This window comes from Myripristis murdjan, chromosome 7 (genome assembly GCF_902150065.1).
Source record: "Myripristis murdjan chromosome 7, fMyrMur1.1, whole genome shotgun sequence".
Taxonomy (NCBI): Eukaryota; Metazoa; Chordata; class Actinopteri; order Holocentriformes; family Holocentridae; genus Myripristis; species Myripristis murdjan.
In genome coordinates, this window is record NC_043986.1 from 34,442,047 (window position 1) to 34,452,081 (window position 10,035).

Sequence of the window (10,035 nt, forward strand, 5' to 3'; positions counted from 1 at the left end):
AGGGCTGGACACTGCCAGAGGAGAGAAGTGCAGGCATACAAAGAGTGCAAAACATTTCAAGTGTATGGAAAACATTAGTTAATAAATACATGGTTATGCATTATTATTATTATTATTATTGTTGTTGTTGTTGTTGTTGTTGTTGTTGTCGTTGTTGTTAATGTCATTAGTAGTGTTGGTGGTGGTGGTGGTGAAGTGGTGGATATACGTGGGTATAAAGAGTATACCGACTTTTTTCCGACAATTCACAGTATACCCACCAATTGGCCAAAAAGCCATTGAATTCCATCAGCTTAATATTAAACTCACCTCATCACTACAGCTCTCAGTAGTAGTAGTTGTAGTGGTAGTAGCTTTTGTTCTTGTTGTTTTAGTGGTACTATACCACTAGTAGTAATAGTATTACTTGTTATGTGTTACGTTTTGTTTTGCATGTAAATATGTAAAGCATGTAGACTCAAGAAATTTGATTGAGCATTAGGGGAGAGTGGGGTAAATAGTGCCAATTTTTACTTAAAGTGCCTTTAAAGCAAGGGGATTACAGAAATGCCTCCAACTAAAATATGCACATATAGTTTAGGATGTTGTGCATCCCTGGGAACAATCACTTTGGATGTTATATAAACTGTTTGAGAAATATAGCTTTTGAAAAAAAAAGTGGTTTTGTGGCACAACTTGCCCCCGGTGCGGGGTAAATTGTGCCATTAGAGAGAATACACTGGGGTAAATTGTGCCATTGATAATTGAAGTAAAACAGATCATTTTAATCTCACAAATGATAATGCTATATAAAAGCAAAACAAATTCAATACAAAATTATTTATTTAACATTTATTTATTATTTTAACAAGATCACAGGCCACTTTTCTATAACAAGGCCTAGCGCCACATGAACACATACTCAGAACAAAATAAAAATTCCAAAATGAGCACCTGCAAATCATCTTCACCTGAATCTGAATAGTTTTAGTGATCAAAGGTAAGAAAATAATGTACAATAACAATAAAATACAAGAAAGTAAAATATAGTATATAATCACAAGTTGTGCCACTGGCACAAATTACCCCAAGGCCCTTTGGCACAAATTACCCCAAGCCCACCATTTTGAAAAAAATGCATCCCCCAGCTGTTTTGAGCTAACATCATGCTAACTGTATAGACTCATGGTGTAGCTTACTAAAGTACTAAAACCTGTGTGAACTGTTTTCAAAGTTTTCTATAATTGTTCAAACACAGCAATCAAAAAACCTTGATCATAGAAATTTTACTTTGGAGGGCAAAAAAATGTTTTTTGAACTTAAATGTGCTTACCTCTCAAGCCATGTGTCTCCCTTCTTTATAAGATGAGTGAAATGGATGCCTCTTCAAAAATATGTGGTCACATGACCAACTTCTTCTATAGTTTTCTAGATAACAGGGGTGGCACTACTTGCCCCTTGGCACAAATTACCCCACTCTCCCCTACTGGTCTGACCTTTCAAATACATCTTTCTAATCATTAGGAATACAGGTATCCTGTATTATTTATATTATGGAATTATATATCTGTATCTATCTATATATAAATATATGTGTATGTGTGTGTACATATTTATGTATGTATGTAGTTATTTTTTTATTTTTTTTTTTTTTGCAAATTTTGCAATTTTCTTTGCTCATTTTTTTAGTAATTTTCTTGCTGTTTTTTTTTTTCTTCTTTTGCCAATGTTCAACCAACATTGAAAGCAACATCATTAATTTACAACACAAATTACCATTTCCTGCAGAAATTCTTCTGCAGCTGCCCAATACAGACATAAGCCATAGTTTACCATTTACTTAAAATATCATGTATCATTTTAACAGGTGAACTCAGTGTATGCAGCAGGGCAGAGCCAGGTGGAGCTGCAGGGTGTGAGGTCTGCTCATAAGATGACTTGTGGTAAATAAATGTAAGTTTGTGCCTTAGTTTTAAATGGTATATAGCTTATTGGTGTTGAGGGCCTTTTGCTTAGACATGCATCACTGCAGCCATATCATACTTTTAGGATTAGGAAGGCAGCAATATGGGAAGAGGAAGAAACTGTGTCTGACGTGAGGTCTCAAAATGATGTGATGATTATGTTGAAGTATATGCTTTATGCGAAAGAACAACTCAACTTGACTAACAGCTCACCAGACCTAGTGTTAGTTTGTTTTATTTTAGGTGTTGTGTGTTAATTTAGAAAACCCTGGTATCAGGAGCAGGGAGCATAAGGCATATACTTCAAAGTGATAAATACAGAGTCAGTTCAAAGTTACATAGTGTGAGGTGGGGGCTTAAATGGATTTGTGATGAATAAATGCCATATTAAAGTTTTAAAGTTTGTGATGAATACAAAGTCCATTTTAAAGTTTTAAAATGGACTATGTTGAGATTTAAGGCCATTTGCTTGGACATGCATTGCTGTAAACACATTCTTAGGAGCAAGAAAGCAGTAGCGCAATGATGACAAACAGACAGGGTCTCAGGTCTTTAAAGGAAATAGAGTGACATGTTTTATTCTGCTGTGGAAACCGACTTTATTCTGCTGTGGATATAGAGATATCAGTACATATGTATGAACATTTGTGCACATGCAAATCAGTTGTATGCAGTCAAACAATGAGGTGTTTACTTTTAATAACAAAATTATAGCATATTTAATGGTTAATCTGATGTATTTATTGTAGAATTAGGGTTTAGGGTAGTTTTAGGTGTTCTTTCAACACATGCTGGCAAATGTGTCCCCATGTGTCAACAAATGTGTCACCCACAGGGTTGAGAGTATTTATTATCATTATTAAAAGTAATAGTAAAAATAAAAGTTGCAATATGTGAAAATGGACAGTACTGTCATTAGTGTTATTCTTACACAATGCTTAGCACTTAATCTGCCTAGGCTGCTGTTGGTGAGCGTACTAATTACACAGTAGAGCCAGAAGTTGATGAAAATATCATAAACAAGAGGACATGTCCATCAGGATTTCAGTTTGACAGTGCAAAATGAAAAGGTCATACTCACCTTCCCCACAAGGTGAAAGAGTTAATGTAGCCAACAAAAACTCCATGAAGACGGAAAACCACTGTGACTGAGCAATTCAAGAAAAGTAGGACTGATTGTTTCCACCTCGTAGTCTGAAAGTTGAAGAGAGGTTGTAGACAGCCTTTATTTCTGTTGTCGGGTTAGGGTTGGCCCCCGAGTCCAGCTGTTGTTCCCGACTGTGCCCACCCCAACTGAAAATAATCTGGATCCACCCCTGTTCCTACTGTCAAATTACTGTAGGATTGTTTTGATATATAGACTTTTGTGTTTTCTGCTTCTTTTTGTACACCCTAACATTGCGGTAACTCAAATGAGTCCACATGGTGGTGAAATTAGTTAGTGAATTAGTCATTCCATGTCCTCTGGGCTGCTAAGCTAAAATACTGCCCTCCATAGTGCAGCAAACAGCTCCCAAAAGAACACTATTAGCACATAAACAAATGTGAACAAAGCAGACCATGCCAATGTAAAAAACAAGTCCTAGTACCCATTTTCTGAGGAAATTAAATGACTCTTTTATTCTCATTTTCCTATTTGAATGGTAAAGTAGGTCTGGCAGGTAGCATCTGTAGGGAGCTTCTGAATAGTAGCCTTGAGCCAGGAAGAAATACCCTGGTAGTACTTTCACAAATAACTACACCAAAATTACACCATGACCCTTGTTAACCCACCCCAGGGTTGGTTCTCTGCTTTAACTGTGCTGTCAACACCTTCTACTGGACAGGGGGGAAAGTGATTTGAAAAGCAGGGTATTGTGTCCCTGCTTTTCAAATCATATTCAAACATTCCCTGTTTTCTGAAGAGAAAAGTAAATTGAACACATGGATTACAAATCTGGGGGCACGTAATTTGAGGACACACATTATGAATCCAAGAGCACGATTTCTAGACCAAGAGTACAGATGTTCACATGGATCTTTTTCTCTCAGCTGACCTGATGGGGCTCCATAGAAGTGAATGGAGAGACACAAATACTTTATCGTGGATTAGCAGTCCAGGGGAGCACGGAGCAACTGATGACTGATGAGGATATTTCGCCACCAGGTGGACACACCCAGGTAACTATACAACCCAGCTCTCTGCCAAGGTTAACTTTTGCTTAAATACCCTTGTGTGCTTTAATAATATTTATATTCAGTCTTTTTTTCGCTGTATCTTATCTTAACCCAGCAATGCAATTTCTTCACAGGGATATTTATATTATGTGACATCTTTGTCACATAATATAATTGCATCTTTTGTGACATCTATTGTGGTGCATACCAGGCTGGCTAGGCTTGCAAGGCAGGTTGTCTGGCAACTGGCCTATTGTCACAACTCAATGGCCACTAAAGCTTTATTTGTGGCTCTGATCAAAAGGGGTATTGACTGGGGCTTAGGCCACTTCACTGAAATCAGCAGGAACATTACTGGTCTGTGTGGACAGAGTATCATAGATTTCAATCATACACACTGTCCCGATACACACTGTTTAATTATTATTGTTGATGCACTGTACTTATAACTAAACATGTTAGATCTAATTTGTCTCAGTAAAAATGGTATATGAATTCTTCTGTGATACACTCACTCGGTAGCACATGCATGTTGTAGACCTATGACCAAAAGACAGCTTATTTCCTGTATGAATATAGCTGCTGAATTTAAAAATGAGCAGTATAAATATAAATTAACTGCCTGCCATATGTTAAAGTTCATATTATATTAACTCTGGTCTGTATTAATTCATCCATGTATATCAAACTTACTGGTAATACTTACTGAAAAAACTCAGATATTCTCTGAGATAAAACATGTAAATTTATGAGGAAAAAATGTCAAATTTATGAGAAAAACTTTGAAAATTTTTTTTCTTTGAAAAAAGATTCCCCTCTTACTAAATCAGATTGCTGTTTTGTATTTTTAACGGTTTTCTAAGTTGTCTTTCTTGTAAATTTGTAACTTTGTAATCTCAGAATTTTGGAGTTTTTTTCTCATAAATTTACCACTTCAATCTCAGAGAATATCCAAGCTTTTTTCTCATAAATTTACAACTTTTATCTTAAAAATTCAGAGTTTTTGCTCTGAATGCTCTGAATGCTCAATACGTACTGTGGATTAGCAGTCCAGGGGAGCACAGAGCATCTCATGAAGATATTTCACCACCATGTGCACTCTTAACGCCCAGGAACTACAGGAACTACACAACCCAACACTACACCGAAGTTCAATTTTGCGTTAATGGTCATGGGACAAACCCTTATAACCTCTACCTCAAAACAAACAGTCTTAAAGAGTAACTCTGTACCCAGCTTTTTGTACTCCTCCCAGAGATTTTAACTTATTTTTTTATTTGTTTGTTTGTTTGTTTGTTTGTTTGTTTGTTTGTTCATTGACTGAAATAAAATGATGTCTGATCTGATGTCTGTCTCCACTTCATGTTGTGGCCCGCGAGCCAGGGTTGTAACATCAGTGTTTTGGTTTTCGGAGCCCCTCTGCCAGTCTCATTTGCCCAGCCCACATTGTTTCCCTTAGTTTAAACTGATGAGCCCTGATTGTTCTGTGTCTTGTTTCCTTGTAAGTCTATTTTTGTATTTAAGTCTTGCTTCCAGTTCAGTTCTTTGTTGTATCACTGTGTTCAGTTTGCCAGTCTGCATTTCTCTGTGCCTGGTTTCTGATTGCCTATGTTTCCTGTTTCCTGTGTTCTCCAGGATTCTGCTTTCATGAAATGTTCTTTACTTAACACTAGCCTGCCTGTGTTTCTGCATTTGAATCCACCTGCTATCAGTCACTTGCTACACACACACTGTGCATGGTATTTTTCTTTGACCACATGACATCTTGGGACCATTGCATCTCAGTACTGGCTGCTGAATATTAACCACTGGAGGGCAAACTGAGTCAGGTTTACTGAAATAATTGCAGAACCATCACACTAGTTTTCAAATGTTTAAGCTGATCAGGAAAGCAGAGAATATCATTGGCATCACTCTAGAAGGGGTTGAGCGGGTAGCTGGTGTGAGGATGCTTAGAAAGATGCATTCCATCATGAGCAGCGACAGTCACCCACTCCATGCACTTGAGGTTTTTAGGAGGAGTACACACAGTGACAGGCTGATCCCGCTGAGATGCAAGACAGAGAGGTACAGAAAGTCTTTTCTGCCCGTGGCCATAAGGCTTTTTAATGACCAATAAGTTGTTCTACCTCACTGAAGGTTTTTTATTTAAATCTGTTCTATTTAATGGTCGTGTATTTAATTGTATATTTTATGGGTTCCTGTGTCTTTTTTGTGTTTGTCTGTGTGAATGCTGCTGCTGTGACACATCAATTTCCTTTATGGATTCATAAAGTATCTTGACTTGATGTTCACAATATGACCAGAGCTGTTGTATTTCATAACCACATAGTACCAAATAAACGTGTCCAGCCAAAAAAAGCTTTCAGGTGTGGAGGTATTCTTTAACATGTAATTCTTCGATGCCACTTTTGCTACATACACACACACTACTTACACACATCACCTTGTGTGTAAATCAAATGAGTTGACAAGATCGTGGACAGCTGACAAGTTGATATACACACCATCAAATGTATCATCAAATGTATCAATGATGACATGATCATTGACACATAAAAATAGCACAGAAATCAACCATTTCTACTGAATTCTGTTAAGACAGCCAAGTCGAATATAGACAGGCAATCAGCTGTTCATAGCCACTGTTCCTAAGAGCTCCATTATGGCCACTAGAGGGAGCGCTACGTCATCAGTCTATTCTACATGGGCATTAATTGAATGTCCTTTATAAAGCAGAGAAGATGAGAACAAGACATAATAGGACAACTAGGATATAAATATTGCAGGAATTATGCGTGTTTATCCCTGCTTTTACAGTAGGTTACAGTAGGTCAATTTATAAAACATTCAGTATGTGCTCTGAAGACTACAACAGCTGCGAAGATTGTACTGATTGTGCTGAATGGCAATATGAGATATTCCTTTGCTGAACTGCTCTGACGTGAACTAAAAATTGTCACACATCACAATATTCATACAACAGAATTCCCTCTTCTACGGTGTGGAATCAGTTGGTTTGGTCACCCTGTGTAAAAGAGCTGTTCCTCCTTTATGAATTTCAGTCTTCTGGGTTTGAAGAGAGAATTCTGCAGTGTTGCTGAATATCTCTCATTTGGAAATGGTGGCCTGGAAGCGGCCATATTTAAATTATTGTAACCATATTGTACCATAATATCACTATAACAAAAACATATCAGTCATACCCTACATGGAACACTGTCAAAGTCAAATTTATTTATGAAAGCATAGGTTCAAAAACCAACTTGACAGTGCTATTGGAAAAGAGGGTGTGTGTGTGTGTGTGTGTGTGTGTGTGTGTGTGTGTGTGGACAGATCGTGATCAAGTGGAGGTGGATACTTCATGTTTCACTCATTCACACTCTTGGTACATTTCGTATGTTCTCATGCTTTGGCCTTGCTGACCCTCTCCCTATGCTGTTTGCCTGCAGATGTTATGTTTCAGTGGACAGAGAATAGCAACGGTTTGGGTATTATTTTGCCTGTTCTGCTCCTGGACAAATATCTTTCACAAGTTTCAGGGACACTCACTTTAGCTTCTGACTCAGCCACTAACAACTCCCTCCCTTCATCTTTCTCCATCTCTACGCATGGTGTTACCATGACAACCCCAAGGCCAACATCCCTGAGAAGGAAGTGCATGAATGGGAATACTGAGATGCTTGTCTATAGGAGTAGAGTCTTTTGTCCAGAGTCACCTCTGTAGTGAGTTCCTTATTTGGCAAGGTAGTGGACCTGGTGAATGCAGCACAAGGTCTGTTCAAAAAAGTGAAAAGGTAGCACATCCCAAAATTTTACAGTCAAGAAGAACAAAATCCTCACATTTCATGTGTTTATTCTGGCACACATCATAGCAGACAAACACCTATGCGTTTCAGCACAGAGCCTTCATCAGAACATTCAAGGTAGACAGATTCTCAGTCAGATAATGTACACAAGGCCAGAGTCACTGCCACTGCTGGGAGTTGGTCAATCACAACCATATAACCATGGGTTAAGATAATTTGTTAAAATACTTCGATACTTTACCTTAAACTTTTCAGATAAACAAGGGTTGTTGTTTTTTTTTAATCATTTCAATGGTTAACCTCTTCAACTTCGTTGCACCCATGGCTTGATTTGTCATCACTGTGAGGCCAAGCTTTGTTTAAACCTACAGTAGTATAAATTACAGTGGAAACTCCAAGGTTTCCAAAGATACCAAATATGTCCCTCTGAATTCCAGGTAAATGTGCAAAAGATGATGCACAAGACATGTAGATATTCTCTATTTGATGTGATGATGGCATCTTGGCATCTCTTTATCTTCATCTTCATCAACTGAATTGATTAGTTGAATCATGGTTTATGTAACTGAATGGAATTGTGCAAAAAATTAAAATTGTTGATTGTTGTTTTGCCCAGCTCAGAGCCAGATTTTTCTTTTACCTGTGGAAAAAGCAGCATAAGATGTATACTCTCTGTCACCATAATAACTTGTAATTGGAATAATGTACAGGAGACAGTTACCAAAAGTGCATGCCTTTGTCTGGTGCGTGGAAAGTGAAGGATTTTATGTTTTTGGTTTATCACAGATAAACAGAAGAGCTGTGTGGTTAGCACATGTGATAATTGCCATCTGAAGTGAGGAAAAGAATGCAACCTACAGAAACTTAAAATATCTGGAAAAGAAAATGCAAGAAAAAAGATACCATAGTAGTGCCTACACTGACTGAAAAGTCATCTCTTGGAAGTGCAAAGTAAAAGGACTGCAGCAATGACTGCCTAGCAGCACAGACAGGGACAAAATGTACAAGGCACTCAAGGATTCTGAAATATTACATGTATCTTTGAATCAATATTGCACTATAGTATCTTTGTATGAATTAAAATCTCAAATTCCACATCAACAAAGCAGGGAAACTTGCAAATTTGATTCTTGTAGTTGGTGTACTAATTTTTCCATATTGCAATATTAAAGCACAAAGAAAGAGTACTTTGACTGTTCTCTCCTTTGTTAAAGAATGCCATGACAATCTAGTGATGAGGTAGAAATTTCTAACCTGAGTGCTGCAAGCTGACAAGTTTGGGAACCTCAATTAACAATAAGCAGTAAGTAACTAAGTTTTTCTGAGATACTCATGTACATTCCTCATTGGCTGACAGACACCAGTAAGTGATCCTTTCAATTACTTTTGGCAATACTGTGAACAGTCAAGTGAATCATAAAATACCAAGTCTGGGCCTTGGTCAGACCCTGAGAACATACCACCTTGACCTACAACAAATTCCAGGTATGGGACTCAGCCTGGGATTGGACCCTGAAGAGGCCTGGGATTTCAGAAATCCCATGTAGGTCCAGGACACATTCAACTAGTAGATATCACATTTCTTCTTGTTCAGTTGTTTTGTCGGTGTTAAGTTAACCATGTTGAATGGAGTGAAATGAGTAATTAAAAGGAAAAAAGCAAAAAAAAAAAATAGTAGGGAACAAACCATAGATGTATAGAATTAGCTTATGTGCACATAAAATGTTGAATTGTAGATAGTATAAACGTATGGGGTGTCAGAACTATGACTACGAGGATTGAACCCAATCATACGACTCCAGACGAGAATTAGAATAATAGTCTTTTAATAAAAGTAACAACTGAAATTCACGAAGTCACTTAACAAAAGTAGCAACAGAAAATCACTCTTAAAGAGGAAATACAAGAAACAAAGGCAAGACAAAAGTATCAAAGAAACATGAGAACTAAACTATGACAAAACAAAGCAAAGTATCAAAGGAAATACAAAACCTGATGTGACTTGGCTAAGACGTGACTTGACTTGGCTTAGACGTGACTTGACTAAGCTAAGACTTGACTTGACTTGGCTATGACTTGACTTGACTTGGCTATGACTTGACTTGACTTGACTTGACTTGACTTGA